Raw genomic sequence first — 16,299 nt, 5'->3', positions numbered from 1 at the left:
TCTAGTTTCCACCCTACAATCTTTTCTTTAACAAAATTTTTTAATGTTTATTTATTTTTGAGAAAGAAAGAGACAGAGCATGAGCAGGGGAGGGGCGGAGAGAGAGGGAGACACAGAATCCCAAGCAGGCTCCAGGCTCTGAGATGTCAGCTCAGAGCCTGACGCAGGGCTTGAACCCACCAACCACGAGATCATGACCTGAGCCAAAGTGAGATGCTTAACCCACCGAGCTCCCCAGGTGCCCCTCAACCCTACAATCTTTTCAACTTCGTATCTTCTAAACACCTGTTAACTGACAACGTAATGATATTTGGGATTTTGAATGGTAGAACTATCTTGGAGGTCAACTATCGCTAACTTGGAATATCAGGATTGCTTTTCTGCAGCTCACGTATCTGGAGGCCACTGTCTCAATAAAGGGGAACAATACCCTGACCGTTGACGGTTACACCCTAACCTGAGTCCATGGGATCTCGGAGGACATTTCACACTAGCCTTTGTCGATTCCTACACGGTATAATACGGGAACAGGTCCCCATGTCCACTTTGAAAAGTACAAAAGGGGGGGGGCGCCTGGGTGGCGCAGTCGGTTAAGCGTCCGACTTCAGCCAGGTCACGATCTCGCGGTCTGTGAGTTCGAGCCCCGCGTCAGGCTCTGGGCTGATGGCTCAGAGCCTGGAGCCTGTTTCCGATTCTGTGTCTCCCTCTCTCTCTGCCCCTCCCCCGTTCATGCTCTGTCTCTCTCTGCCCCAAAAATAAATAAACGTTGAAAAAAAAATTAAAAAAGAAAGAAAATTACAAAAGGGGGTTTTGTGGGTTTCGAGGCGCTGTGACAGCAAGAGGCCCAGACAAATGCAAAAGGTGGTCAAAGGGTGGCAAGACCCACCCCCCACCCCCAGCCAGAGGGGAGGCCCCGCCCCTCCTCAGGGCTCCCCACCCTGGTGTGAGAGCCCAGTCAGCCTCTGCCTGGAGCCCTTCCCAACCACCGCCTTAGGAATTCAGGAATGTATTCCTCTTGGCCAAATCAGCCCCATCACACTTGATTTTGCTCATTACTTCCCTTCTCGGAGCCTCAGTTTCTCCCTCTAAAACGAGCAGGTTGAACCCGATGATACTCGCTGTCAGTGCCTGAGAGTCAGGGTGGAGGTCCCAAGCACCCTCTCTGGGGGACCTGAGGTCTCTGCCTCTCCTTGGCCAGTCTGCCCTACAGTCATTCCTAGGTCAGTGGGGGCAGGTCGTATTCTTGTCACACTCCTTTGCGATGCCCTGGGGAGTCCCTGAACTTGCCGAGAGAACTATCTAAAGTCTGGTGTTTTCGTCTCCTGTGGCCGCTGCCACTAATTACCACAAGCCTTCCGTGGCTTAAAACAACACAACAGTTCTTGCCCAAAATGGGACCTACAGGAGGCAATCAACGTGTCAACGTGTCGGCAGGGGCTGGTTCCTGCTGGAGGCTCCAGGGGAGCATGGGTTCTGGCCACTCCCAGCTTCGAGAGACCTCAGGGCTTCTGAGCTCTTGACCGTCTCCCCCAGCAGCTGTTTCTGGGGTCACATTGTCTGATTTTGCCACACACACACACACACACACACACACACACACACACACACACACACACGGCTTGCTCTCCTGAGGACTCTTTCGATTCCGTGTGACCCACCCAGATATCCCAGAATAATCTCCCCTTTTCAAAAGCCTTACCCACATCTGCAAGGCCCTTTTTGCCCTAGAAGGTAACACAGTCACGGGCTCTGGAGGTTAAGGATGTGGACAGCTTTGGGGCACTGTTTTTCTAGCTGCCACAAACCATGTTCTCTGACTTCGGCTCAGGTCATGATCTCGCGGTTGGTGAGTTCGAGCCCCGCGTCGGGCTCTGTGCTGACAGCTCAGAGCCTGGAGCCTGCTTTGGATTCTGTGTCTCCCTCTCCCTCTCTGCCCCTCCCCTGCTTGTCCTCGCTCTCTCTCTTTCTCTCTCTCCCTCAAAAATAAACATTAAAAAAATTAAAAACAAAAAAATAAGATAAAATACCAAGTGTCTGTGTCTGTACCATATAACATCACTTTGCAGGCCACCAGTCGTACAAAGCCCATCCGTTGGGGGACAAAAATAGAATCCGGCCTGCTGGCTTTACAGAAGAGGGCGATTTGTCCAAGAGCGCACAGCAGCAAAGAGCAAAATTTCAGCAACACCCACAACCTCTCTCCCCCGTCTCCGTGCTCATTAATCACAACTTGAAAGCATGTCAACGTTTTCCGAATAGCACTCCCACGTTGGTGATTCATATCGTCTAATACTCAGGTCCCCTTCGGTTACACTCCTGGGTATTTTATATTTAGAAAGTGGAGCGTCCTATGGCTTCCCCTGTCGACCAACATTCCTGGCATCCTATTCATCTGTGTTAAACAGCTGCGTGTTAACTTGGTGCACATTTGGACGGCACCCAAGCGCCGAGGAAGAATGAGCTGAAAACGGAGGTCGGTGGCCAGGGGTGACCTTGGACTGCGCTCCCTGGAGTCTGTCCCAGCTGCAGGCTGGACCTCAAAAACCACTTTAGAGAAGACGGCATTGCTTTCCATTCGCACGGCGTGGGATGATATAATTACTCTCCTCTTACATAACAATCGGCGTGCGAGAAGCAATAAAAATAGCTTTCATTTATTGGATACTCGGTATGGGACAGGCCCTGTGATTAGTACCCGCCAAACATCCATTCACAGCAACTCTGTGAAGTAGCTCTTCGTGTCCCCACTTTACAGATGAGAAAACCAAGTCTCAGAGAAGTTAAGCAACTTGTCCGGATCACCGGGCAGGCATGACAAAGTCTGTATTCATAGAGCCTCTGAACACACGAGAGAACGAAGAAATCCACCTGAGATGAGGAGGAAGAGTGGAGAACCAAAAAGGCTGGGCAAGCTGCCCGAGGACACACAGCTAACAGGATTCAGGATTCCTCAACGCCCAGACCCGTTCATTCTTTCTGATTTTCTCTCTTAAGCTACTATTTCTTGGATGATTTCTTCAGACACCTGCCTGCTCTGCTTCCGTGTTCTCATCACTCACAAACATCAGTCCTCCCTGGTGCTTTTGTCCCTCTATCATCTTCCCTCGAGTTGAAAGCTGTGGAGAAATCTAATGAGAACCGCAAAGTGACCCTTTAGCTCTTCCTCTGACCCATGGAAAGAAAAAAAAAAAAAGATAGAAAGTGCTAGAAAATCTCTGTGAGTCTGTATTCACTGATTTGCAATTAGTAATTATTTAACCAGAAAAGGATTAAACTTTACCTTTCTTCTCTCCTCCCAAAAAAAAAAAAACAACAGATTGCTGAGCAGATAACACAGTGGGAACACGGTTAAATGGGGTCATGATCAAAAGGGAAGCCTGTTAATGAAAATTTTAACCCAAAAGAACCTAAATGCCCATCAGTAGGGTATGATCATATATCCACACAATGGGCACCTGGAAGGCTCAGTCAGTTGAGTGTCCAACTCTTGATTTAGGCTCAGGTCATGATCCTAGTGTCGTGGGATCAAGCCCTGCATCGGGCCCCACGCTGAGCATGGAACCTGCTTAGGATTCCCTCTCTCTCCCCCACTCAACGCGCACTCTCTCTCTAAAATAAAATAAAATAAAATAAAATAAAATAAAATAAAATAAAATAAAATAAAATAAAATAAAATAAATAAAATAAAATAAAATAAAATAAAATAAAATTCCTCCCAAAATAAAATAAAAATATATCCACACAATGCAGTATCATGTTACCACTAACGATGACGTCATAGAACAACGTATCATAATATGAGGACAAATCAGGATTAGTAAGTCAAAAGCATGACTACAAATTAAGATGACTCTGTTTTTATTTTTGTAAGTACATGGCTATAGAAAAATTGATTTATATTTTCTTTTTTGTGCATACCTGTATTTTCCAAATTTTCTACAGCAAATACAGATTACTTTCTTAATCCAAGGAAGGGAAAAATATCATTAAAAATTAGAATAACAACGAGATATAACTTTCTGCTAATCAGATTAGAAAACTGTAAAAGAAATGATAATGTGGGAGCCCGGGTGGCTCAGTCTGTTAAGCATCCAACTTCGGCTCGGGTCACGATCTCACAGTTTGTGGGTTCGAGCCCCGTGTCAGGTTCTGTGCTGACAGCTCAGAGCCCGGAGCCTGCTCCGGATTCTGTGTCTCCCTCTCTCTCTGCCCCTCCCCAACTTGTACTCGCTCACTCTTTCAAAAATAAAATAAACTTTAAAAAAATGTTTAAAGAAATAATAATAAGACAAAATAAATGATAATACTCAGTGCTGCTAACAGTATGAGAAAGCCAGGGTGCCTGAGTGGCTCAGTCAGTTGAGTGTCCAGCTCTTGATTTCAGCTCAGGTCATGATCCCAGTGTCGTGGGATCAAGCCCCACATGGGGCTAAGATTCTTTCTCTCTGTCTCCCTCTTCCCCTCACCCCCACTCATGTGTGCTGTCTCTCAAATAAAAAAAAACAAAAAAAGTATGAGAAAGCCAATGCTCTTGTACAACACTGGTCAGAGTGCAAATATCACTGTCACAGTTACCAGGATGGACTGAATACTTGTATCTTTACTTCCTTTTGAAACACCACAACAAAGACAGGACAAGGCAGAAATCCACCAGGACAGCAGGACAGTGCACAGAAGAGAAGACAACGGTGGACACAAGATGTTACCAGAATCTGGGGAGATGGAAGGGAGATTGGTGAGTGGTAGCTGTTGGAGTGGATCAGAGAAGTCTGGAAACTGAATGCCAACCAGAAGCAAGCAGTGTTGTGCCTCTGTCCTACCGACAGGCTCAAGAATTGGAGGTGACAGCTTATGTCAGAAGGTGGTGTGGGGTGGGGCTAAAAACAGGAAGATCTGTTGAAAGCACAGCGTGTTTACAAAACACTCAGAGGCTGATTTCACAGCCCAGGCAATTGATAAGCCAAGGTATTTATCTTTCCCACCCTAGCAGGAGGAGGACATTTATTCTCTGGAGAAACTAAACCAGAGAAGCTCCAGACCAGAGGGCAAGGCTTAGTCACCATACCACAAAGAGAAGGGAGATAGAGGGAGGGCAGATCCTTCAAAGGCTGCATATTGAATGATGAGATCCCAGCTTCCTTCCCCTGACAGCCCCCCAGGAATGCCTACAGCCTAGCTTGTATCCTCCAGGCAGGAGATCAGAGACTCTCTCTCAACAGAACCCAACTGGCTCCAGAGAGGTCTCCCAACCACAGCACCTGGTCTGCCCACCAGATTGCCTCAGGGAGAGGCCCAACAGCCAACAGGATCCTCCACCCAATCCCTCCCCCCACACCCACACGGAGCCTCCAGTCAGCTTCTAGTTCCTTGATCATAAAAATGAACATTTAGCAAGGAGCCCGCAAACATTTGAAAAAGCCTCCAATATAAAAGATGGAACAAAATCACACAAAGGAAACAGGAGTAGTAGATACAATGGAGGGAGCAGAGATAAAACAGAAAAAGAAAATTTATCCTTACCTTTAATGTTTATTTATTTTTGAGAGAGAGAGAGAGAGAGAGAGAGGCAGAGAGAGAGAGGGAGGGAGAGACAGAATCCAAAGCAGGTTCCAGGCTCTGAGCTGTCAGCACAGAGCCCAATGTGGGGCTTGAACCCACCAACTGTGAGATCATGACCTGAGCCAAAGTTGGATGCTTAACTGACGGAGACACCCCAGAACCCCAAAAAAGAAAGACTTTAATATCTTCAGAGAAATGAAGATATCATCACATCCATAAAACAAGAACATGGTGCTACAAAAAAGGAGCAAGACAAGAACCTTTTTTTTTTTTAAATGAGGGTTGAAATTAAAATATGCAGTTTAAAAAAAGATGGCAACAGAGATGATCTGATGTGTCTGTTCCTAATGAGAAAATGTAAAGGCCCTATTGGAGGGGAATCAGTGATACATATGTTAAAACTAAGAAAACAAAAAACTGAAGCAACGGTCAACTCCAGGGGGGAGAAATTAAACAAAAGGAAGGAAATAGTAACAAGAAACTAGATAGCTCTGAGAACAATACTTACATAGTTATGGCATAACATACTTCCATAATGTAAACTGAACACTGATTTAACCAAAATTTGTGATATAACCATACCAGGAAGATGTGGGAGCAATGATATAGATAGGGTGATGTATCCTTACCTTTCGTAATAAGTAAATAAATAACGACTACAGTAGAAAAAAAGAACAGCCATACAACCACTTTAGAAACAACAAAAATAATTGCTAGTGTTTATGTCTGGTAGGGAGAACTTGGAAGTGGGAAGATGAGACAGGGAAACGCTATTTTTTTTTTATTGTGCGGCTTTGATAAAAAAAATTTTAAATAAATTAAAAGTATGACATTTATTAGAGGAATTTGAATGAATGAATGAAGACTATAAATATATGCATAACCTTTCATCCAGCAGTCAATTTGTAAGAATTTATACTAAGGAAATAATAGGGCTAATATGCAAAGATGTATGTTCAATGGTGGTTATTGGAGAATTATTTCTTATTATACCAATAAATAGGAAATAGCCTAAACATCCATTGGTAGAGACTGAGTTAATAAATCATGGTATGTCCACACACTGGAATACTACACAGCTGTTAAGAAAGACAAGCTAGAGGGGCGCCCGGGTGGCTCAGGTGGTTAAGTGTCTGACTCCTGATTTCAGCTCAGGTCATGGGTTCCTGGGATAGAGCCATGCATCAGTCTCTGTGCTGACAGCACAGAACCTACTTGGGATTCTCTCCCTCATTATCTCTCCCTCCCCACATACACACTCTGTCTTACTCGTTCAAAATAATTAAATAAATATTTAAAAAAGACAGACAAGATAGATATTTATAAACTAATATGAGGGGTACCTGGGTGGCTCAGTCGGTTGAGCATCCGAATTTGGCTCAAGTCATGATCTCATGGTTTGTGGGTTCGAGCCCAGCATCAGGCTCTGTGCTGACAGCTCAGAGCCTGGAGCCTGTTTCAGATTCTGTGTCTCCCAATCCCTCTCTGCCCCTCCCTGACTCTAGTGCTCTGTCTCCCTCTGTCTTTCAAAACTAAATAAATGTTAAAAAAATTTTTTTTTTTAAACTAACATGAGATGATACTCAAGTGATATTATTAAAGGAGAAAAGGTTAAAGGACAGTAAATAGAGTTGGACATAAGAAATATTTATTGTAGAAGTCTAGTTAATTTCCAGAATATAGAATATAAGAACTCCTATAACTCAACAACAACAACAACAACAACTCAATTGAGAACTGTGTGAAAGGGGTGCCTGGGTGGCTCAGTTGGTTGAGTGTCCAACTTCAGCTCAGGTCATGGGTTTGTGGGTTTGAGCCCCTGCATCAGGCTCTGTACTGACAGCTCACAGCCTGAAGCCAGCTTTGGATTCTTTGTCTCCCTCTCTCTCTGCCCCTCCCCTGCTTGCATTCTCTCTCGCAAGAATAAACATTAAAATTGTTTTTTAATTTTTTTTTAGTCTAGAAATCTATACGCCAAAAATGTCCATAGTCATCTTTGGGGATGGAATCATGCAAAAACTTTCACTTTCTCTGTATTGTTGGGGTTTATAGCAACTATCATACCAGTTAAAAAAAAAAAAAAGGTCTAGTTCCATTTAGAAAATGAAATAAAAGTAGGGGCATCTGGGTGGCTCAGTCGGTAAAGTGTCTGACTTGTGATTTCTGCTCAGGTCATGATCTCATGATCCGTGGGTTTGAGCCCCAAGTCGGGCTCTGTGCTGTGCTGACAACATGTAACCTGCTTTGGATTCTCTCTCTCTCTCTCTCTCTCTCTCTCACTTTCCCCTGCTTGCACTCTCTTTCATAATAAATAAACTTTAAAATTAAAAAAAAAAAACAAACAAACTAAAAGTAACCTCAAGTCCTGAAGGATATCATCTTACAGTTTACAAAACACTTTCGTCATCATAGTCCTGCTTCAGCATCACAGAAATCCCACAAAATAGAGACACCGTGTCATTCCGTAGACGAGAAAACAGGTTCATGGGCTCGGAGAAATCTATCCATGAGTGAGACAAGGAGCCAGGATTCGTGGCGATCTCCTAACTTGGTCGGCTCAGTGTGATTTTTAAGCATCACAGGGACCGTGTCTCAGTCAGTCCCAGATAAGCCTGTCTGAACCCCGGAAACTCTCTCTGCACCCCAGGAAGAAGCTACCCGGGCAGCCCAGGAAATAGAAAAACAAATCAAGGGATCTTGGGGAGACGTGGACAGGCGGTGTGGTTTCAGGAAGCCACCCAAGCAAAACTCTCGCGTCACGGCCAGAGAAATAACCAGCTTCACATACTGACCTCAGCCTTTGACAGCTCCCCCCAACCCCAACCATGGCCGAAGAGGGTCCGCAGACCACCAGGACCCCTCGGCCCTGGTGTCTCTCGGGTCCACCCTTGCCTGGCCCAGAACTTCTCCGATCACACTCTCCCACCCACCCACCCCCACCCCGCCTCGTGCACCCTACCCTCCCAGTAGCAGGACGGTACCTGGTCCCGTGTCCCAGGGCTCACCGATCAGACTAAGAGCAGCACGCTTGGGGGGTGGCGGAGGAGGGGAGGGACGGGCTGGACCCGCTGAAACAAAGCGGAAGTCAACAGGAAGCGTGAGAATCACCTTTTGACAGAGGCACACGGGCACGGGAAGTGGGTTGTGGCCTGAAGGCTGGGGCCTGGCATCTGGAAGTGAGGCAACCCTTCCAGCTTCCCTGGCCTCTGAGGAAGGGAAGAGAGAGATCAAGCCTCGCTTACCTCCTCGGCCACACTTTTTCACGGCTCCCCATTTTCACTACACACGCATGCACGCCCCCGTCCCCGTGTTTGGACGGGACCGGAAGGGCAGGGGAAAGGCTGTCACTCACTAAGGACGGGAGACGCACAGAACACGGGAGACGGTGAAGTCAAGACTTGCGGGTCCGAGTCTCACTTTCCCCATCTACAAAATGGGGGTGATTCCAGGGCTGGCCTCACAGGTCATGTGTGCAGCGGGCTTCATGTATGTCCCCTGGAGTCCCTTCAGTGGGCGCTGGTGTCCTTCCTCCTCTCTGCCTCTCCAGACCTGCCCCCACTCCTCAATCATGACCAGATCAGACCACCCCTGGTCTGGGGACTCACCCTGAACGCTGCCTGCAGGCCTCACGTATCATTTGGTCGCACCATATGGGAGAAGCACTTTTTTTTTTTTAATTATTTACATATTTGTTTTGAGACAGAGAGAGAGAGAGCAGGGGAGGGGCAGAGAGACAGAGAATCCCAAGCGGGCTCTGTGCTGTCAGCGCAGAGCCCAACACGGGGCTCAGTCTGGCAAACCGTGGTATCATGACCAGAGCCAAAATCAAGAATCCGATGCTCAACCGAATGAGCCACCCAGATGCCCCTCTGCATCATTTTTAAGAATCACTACTGAGGCCCTATACTGACCATTCCTTTCCCGGGGTGATGTGTGACCTCCCCGGGGTCACCCAGTGAGGGTAGAGGCTGCATGGATCTGTCTCTGTATCCCCAGGAACATTCAGCAGAACGCTAGAAGTTAATCCATAAGTGTCACGACTCTTCCAGATGCTATGGAAACACCACCGCATTTATTTTATTTTTTTTTTAATTTTTTTTTCAACGTTTTTATTTATTTTTGGGACAGAGAGAGACAGAGCATGAACGGGGGAGGGGCAGAGAGAGAGGGAGACACAGAATCAGAAACAGGCTCCCGGCTCCGAGCCATCAGCCCAGAGCCTGACGCGGGGCTCGAACTCACCGACCGCGAGATCATGACCTGGCTGAAGTTGGACGCTTAACCGACTGCGCCACCCAGGCGCCCCAACACCACCGTATTTAAAGTGCACAGGCAAACTCAGGAGCCTGGGCTGAGGACCCCACACCAGTGGGCAGGAGGCTGTGGCAAAGCCCTACATGAGGGCAGGACCAGGGTAAGCCTCGGCTCCTCTTAGCGCCTCTCTCACAACCCCCGAAAGCCCTAAAGATGTGAAATGGGCAATAAACCAAAGCTTGATGTGTCAGGAAGTCTAGCTCCTACCCCCCCATCCATTTCCAGAAGGATCCCTGCTGAGCCCGAAGTAATGCTCAAATCCCCCTCAAAAGCAATTCTTAGACTTGTCACCAGATCAGGAGACCAGCCCTCCTCCCAGCTCTCTGTCCTCACCTCCCAAAACTCCTTCCTTTCAGATGATGACACCTTCTTCAAGATTACTCCCTCCGATGTACCACTCCCCAGGGGGCCCACCTAGCTTATTCTTTTTTTAAAGTTTATTTATCTTTGAGAGGGAAAGAGAGACAAAGCAGGAGCAGGGGAGGGGCAGAGAGATAAGGAGACACAGAATCTGAAGAAGGCTCCAGGCTCCGAGCAAGTGTTCAGCACAGAGCCCGACGTGGGGCTCGAACCCACGAACCGTGAGATCATGACCTGAGCCAAAGTCGGTCACTTAACCAACTGAGCCACCCAGGCGCCCCTCTTCCCACTTTTTTAAGTTGCTATTTTTAAATAATCTCTCCGCCCAACATGGGACTTGAACTTCCAACCCTGAGATCAAGCGTTGCATGCTCATCTGGCTGAGCCAGCCAAGCACCCCTCTTCCCATTGTACAGACGAGGAAACTGAGACCCAAAGAGGCCACACAGCTTGCCTAAGGTCACACAGTAAGTGGGCTCACACTCAAACTTGCGTTGCAGACATTTCAATGACATTTCATTCTAGGAGGCTGTAAACTCTGAGGACAGAGCCAAGGTTTGCTCCTCTCCCACCTCCCATGTTGCACAGAAATGAGACCTTGAAGGCAGTGTGTTCAAAACATTAAAACTACTGAACATAAGTCATCACCAGGGAGCTGGTTAGAAATGCAGGGCCTCGGGGGGCGCCTGGGTGGCGCAGTCGGTTAAGCGTCCGACTTCAGCCAGGTCACGATCTCACGGTCCGTGAGTTCGAGCCCCGCGTCGGGCTCTGGGCTGATGGCTCGGAGCCTGGAGCCTGTTTCCGATTCTGTGTCTCCCTCTCTCTCTGCCCCTCCCCTGTTCATGCTCTGTCTCTCTCGGTCCCAAAAATAAATAAACGTTGAAAAAAAAATATTAAAAAAAAAAAAAAAAGAAAGAAAGAAATGCAGGACCTCGGGTCCCGGGCCAGCCCTACTGAATCAAAACTCATGGGGTGCCTGGCTGGCTCAGTTACTAGAGCATGAAACTCTCTTCAGGGTGTAAGTTTGAGCCCCACTTTGGGGGTAGAGATTACTTAAAAATAAAATCTTAGGGGGTGCCTGGTTGGCTCCATTGGTTGGGCATCCGACTTCGGCTCAGGTCACGATCTCATGGTTTGTGAGTTCGAGGCCCCCATCGGGCACTGGGCTGACAGCTCAGAGCCTGGAGCCTGCTTCAGAGTCTGTGTCTCCCTCTCTCTCTGCCCACCCCCCCATGCTTTCTCTCTCTCTCTCTCTCTCTCTCAAAAATAAACATTTAAAAAAATAAAAATATTTTGGGATGAGCACTGGGTGTTGTATGGAAACCAATTTGATGATAAATTTCATATTTAAAAGATAACAAAATAAAATAAAATTTTTAAGAAAAAATAAATAAAAATAAAACAAATAAAATCTTAAATTAAAAAAAAAAATTGTATTTTCACGAGGGAACCAGTTAGTTGGTTTATCAAAGTTTTCAACCCACAGCGCTCTAAATTGAATTGAACAGATGGCACTATACAGCCACAGAGAAACCAAACATATAGGGGGGAAAAAAACAACACCACCCTTACAGGGCTCTTGATCTTGGGGGATTCACCGCTGGAGGAAGCACAGAGCCAAAACGTTAGGGCTCAAGGCTCCCCCTGCCTCAGTTTCCACTTCCTAGGTGCTCAAGGCAAGATCTTGGCCCTCAAGTCTGGATGGCAACACCACATCTTTAGAGCGCCACCTGCTGGTGGTGTTTAGGTATTCATGATACGTTTCATCCCCCTCCAGAGAGCCGCAGCTCAGGGTCTGCTGCGGGTTGAGCTGTCTCCAGGATTCTCATCGTCCTTGCCAGCCTGGTTTATTTCTGCTCCTTCTCTGGCCTTCAGCATCCACCATTCACTATTTCTGTTACTGGTTCAGATAACCCGTTCTTCTATAAACGATAATGTGGTACCCCACGTTTGAGTAGCTCCTTGACCTCAATTGAGTTCAGCTCAGTAGGCATTTCTTGAGCTCCTACTGGGAGCAAAGCATGTGACTTCAACCAAACATTCCTTATCTCACTAACGTTAAAGCAAAGGGTCAAGCCAGGCACTTAGCGTTCCAACCAAGGCATAAAGATTTAAAATGGATCCCTACCAGGGGCGCCCGGGTGGCTCAGTCGGTTGGGTGTCCAACTTCAGCTCAGGTGAGGATCTCGCGGTTCATGGGTTCAAGCCCCACGTGAGGCTCTGTGCTGACAGCTCAGAGCCTGGAGCCTGCTTTGGATTCTGTGTCTCCCTCTCTCTGCTCATGCTGTGTGTGTGTGTGTGTGTGTGTGTGTGTGTGTGTGTGTGTGTATGCGTGTGTGTCTCAAAAATAAATAAACATTAGAAATTAAAAAAAAAATGGATCCCTATCAGAAAGTGTTTGCAACATCCACATGGACATATGTCTATTTACCTATACTTACATCCATCTAAAACAAATAAGAAAAGGGAAGCATCCAACTAGAAACCAGCAAAAGGTATAGATAAGCTCATAGCAGAAGAAATACAAATAGGCAAGGGCATTTTTAAGAAACATCTCTTTCTTCTATTCTTTTAAATTTGATTTTAAAAATTATTCTCTTTCCCCATTAGCTTCATAATTACACATTCTTTTACTATTCCTTTAATGGTTATCAAGATATTATGTGGGGGAGCCTGGATGGCTCAGTTGGTTGAGCATCCAACTTCCGTTCAGGTCATGATCTCACAGTCCATGAGTTCAAGCCCCACGCCAGGCTCTGTGCTGACAGCTCAGAGCCTGGAGCCTGTTTCAGATTCTGTGTCTCCCTCTCTCTGACCCTCCCCTGTTCATGCTCTGTCTCTCCCTGTCTCAAAAATAAATAAAACGTTAAAAAAAATTAAAAAAAAAAGAATCTTACAATTGAACTCCACCTACCCTCCTCCTGCCTTCTGGTTATTATTGTCAAGTATTTTAATGCTTCACATATTTTTAAACTCTTAAGACATTATTTTTCTATACAGCCAATATTCACGTATATATAATGCAGTTACCTTTTGTCATTCATTCATTCCTTCATTCTTTGTTCCCATTGGGAACATTTTCTCTCCCTGTTTTCATTTGTAAACCTCTCTGTTCCACCTTCATTTTTGAAGAATATTTTTCTCTATATAAAATCCTAGATTGGCAGCTATTTCTTTCAGTCATTTAAAGATTATACCATGTAGCCTTTTGCTCACTCCTGAGGCACATAGACCATGTGGCCTTGACTTCCACTGTCTCCTGGATCCCACCATTTATCTTGAAAATGAGCTCTCAGTATTGTTATCACTCCTCTACAAGTAATGTGGCTTTTTTCTCTCAGCCAACTTTTAAAAATTCTCTTTTCTTCTGTTTTCAGAAGTTTGACTACAATGTGCCTATGGGGAGATTTTTTGGTATTTATTTTGCTTGAGGGTTGTTGTTTCTTGAATCTGTGGCTTAATGTCTTGCATTAATATTATAAAATTTGTAATCAGTAACTCTTGAACTACTGCTTCTGAACCAGTCACTCGCTATCCTTTACTTGAATGACTCCAGGGAAATGTATTTAGACCTCTATACCATATTTCATATTTTCTTATTTTCCAACCTTTTCCCCTACTCCATGCTTCAGACGATATATTTTCTACTGACCTATCTTTCCATATACTAATCCTCTCTTCTATTGTATCTAATCTGCTGTGAAACCCATCTATAGAGTTTTTTTTATTTCAGTAATAGTATTTTGCAGTTTCAGAATTTCCACTTGGCTCTTTTTAAAAACTATTTGTAGGGGGATGGGCAAAGTGGGTGAAGGGGAGTGGGAGGTTCAGGCTTCCAGGTATGAGGTGAATAAGTCACAGGAATAAAAGGCATAGCACAGGGAATATAGACAATGATATTGTACTAGCATCATATGGTGAGAGGTAGTAGCTATTCTTGTGCTGAGCATAGCATAACATATAGAAAAGTTGAGTCACTAGGACGCCTGGGTGGCTTGGTCCGTTAAGCATCCAACTTCGGTTCAGGTCACGATCTCACGGTCCGTGAGTTCTAGCCCCGTGTCGGGCTCTGTGCTGACAGCTCGGAGCCTGGAGCCTGTTTCTGATTCTGTGTCTCCCTCTCTCTCTGCCCCTCCCCTGTTCACGCTCTGTCTCTCTCTGTCTCAAAAATAAATAAACGTTAAAAAAAAAAGAGTTGAGTCACTATGTTGTACACCTGAAGTTAATGTAGCATTGTGTGTCAATTATACTCAAATTAAAAACTTTTTCAGCGTCTCTATTCTTTATGTTCTTGAATACATTAGAGTCTGTTACAATAATAGTAATATCTTTTTCTCCTTTGGATCTGATTCTATCCTCTGCTTTTCTCTTGGCTTTTGTTTCCATAAGTCTTGTCTCCTAGCTTATCTGTCAATTTTTTTTTAAGTAGGTTTCACACCCAGCACAGAGCCCAACATGGGGCTTGAACTCACAACCCTGAAGTTGAGACCTGAGCTGAGATCAAGAGTTGGGTGCTTAACCAACTGAGTCCAGCCAGGTGCACACACATACTCCTCCCCCTGCTCCCCATTAATTTTTGTTATATGCTGAATGCTGGGTAGAATGAAAAATTGTAGAGGCTCCACGGGATGTTATTTTTCCAGAAGATATATAAATTCTGGTTGACGTTCTTCCAGGCAGTTAGAGTAGGGTCAAATCATATGATCCAATCAGGACTGAGACTACCAGGCTTTGTATGGGCTGGCCCATGTCTGGATTGTCCTTACTCCTAGGTCATAGCCCCGCAGGAGTCTCAACTGAGACCCTAGAGGATTGACCAGATTCTTCTTTCTCGCCAGATCCTGAATTCCAATTGTAGGCCACCATTTTCTGCTCAGCCTCAAGGCCTCCCAAGCAAATCAGCAAATTCCTTAAGGAATTTCTTTAAGGAAAGCAGTGGAGAAGATGCCCCTTACCTCAAAGTGGTTTCTTTCTCTACAGGATCCTGGTTACTTAAGTTCCGCCCATGTTAGCTACTCTCTGAAGCCTTAAAACAGCTGTGCATGCGAATGTGAGTGGGTGTGGGTACTTGTGTGTGTGACCTAATTTTTACATTGTTCTCTAAAGGAATCCTAGTCTGATACAAGCCACCGTGTCTTGACCAGAGGCAAAACTCAACGAGGACACATTTTTTTTCAAGGATAACTCGGACTCTTCTGTGGAAAACAGACCTTAGGGGGCCAGGTGAGGGAGGAGAGAGGAAGGAAGAAGGAAAGTTAAAAGGCTATCTTGAATTCCAAACAAGTTGCTGATAGTGTCTTGAGCTAGGATATTGACAGTGATCACAGAAGTGGAGGATTTCAAGCCTTTTTTTTGGGGGGGGGGGCAAAGATAAAGTTACAATTATACCAAGGTGAGGTGAGTATAGGGTGACAAGAGGCAATCCCACATGCTGCTGGAGGGAGTCTAAACTGGTACAACATTTAAAAAAAAATATTTACTTACTTTGAGACAGAAAAGTATAAGTGGGGGAGGGGCAGAGAGAGAGAGGGAGAGAGAGAATCCCAAGCAGGCTCTGAGCCATCAGCACAGAGCCCAAAGCAGGGCTTGGTCCCACTAACCAAGAGATCACGAACTGACTTAAGCCACCCAGGCGGCCCTAAACTGGTATAACATTTATGAAACGACATATGACAATATTTATCACAAGTATTTAAAATTATATTATACTCCGACTCATCAGTTCCATTTCAAATAATTATTTTAAGGAAGTAACACCAAGATTTTGCAAATTAAAATGGTGCAGAGACTTTTTATACTAGGAGAAAATTGGAAACAACTTAAATGTCAATTAATACATTAAATAAATGACTACATCTGTTAAAAACAAGGGCATAGGGGTGCCTGGGTGGCTCAGTCAGCTGAGCATCCAACTCTTGATTTCAGCTCAGGTCATGATCTCAGGGTCATGGGATGGAGACCCACCTTGGTCATCATGCTGGGTGTGGAGCCTGCTTAAGATTCTCTCTCTGTCCCTTTGCCTCTGCCCTTCCCTCCCCCTGCTCCATCTCTCTCAAATAAATAAAT

At 45.5% G+C, this 16,299-nt stretch overlaps 1 protein-coding gene across 2 annotated transcripts in view; it reads right to left on the bottom strand.

Annotated features, from left to right (window-relative positions):
• NDEL1 (nudE neurodevelopment protein 1 like 1) overlaps positions 1-16,299 on the bottom strand; it is a 100,045-nt gene that overhangs the window by 83,222 nt on the left and 524 nt on the right. The window contains exon 1 of one of the 2 annotated variants that reach the window (XM_019817153.3): positions 8,541-8,604. The exons of the other annotated variant lie outside the window; for it this stretch is intronic. The gene's annotated coding sequence lies outside the window, so the exon portion shown is untranslated. Of the gene's footprint in view, positions 1-8,540; positions 8,605-16,299 lie in introns of those variants that run through there. 2 annotated transcript variants of the gene reach the window in all.

This window comes from Felis catus, chromosome E1 (genome assembly GCF_018350175.1).
Source record: "Felis catus isolate Fca126 chromosome E1, F.catus_Fca126_mat1.0, whole genome shotgun sequence".
Taxonomy (NCBI): Eukaryota; Metazoa; Chordata; class Mammalia; order Carnivora; family Felidae; genus Felis; species Felis catus.
The sequence above is the reverse complement of the archived record's forward strand: the minus strand, read 5'-3'. Positions and strand labels throughout refer to the sequence as shown.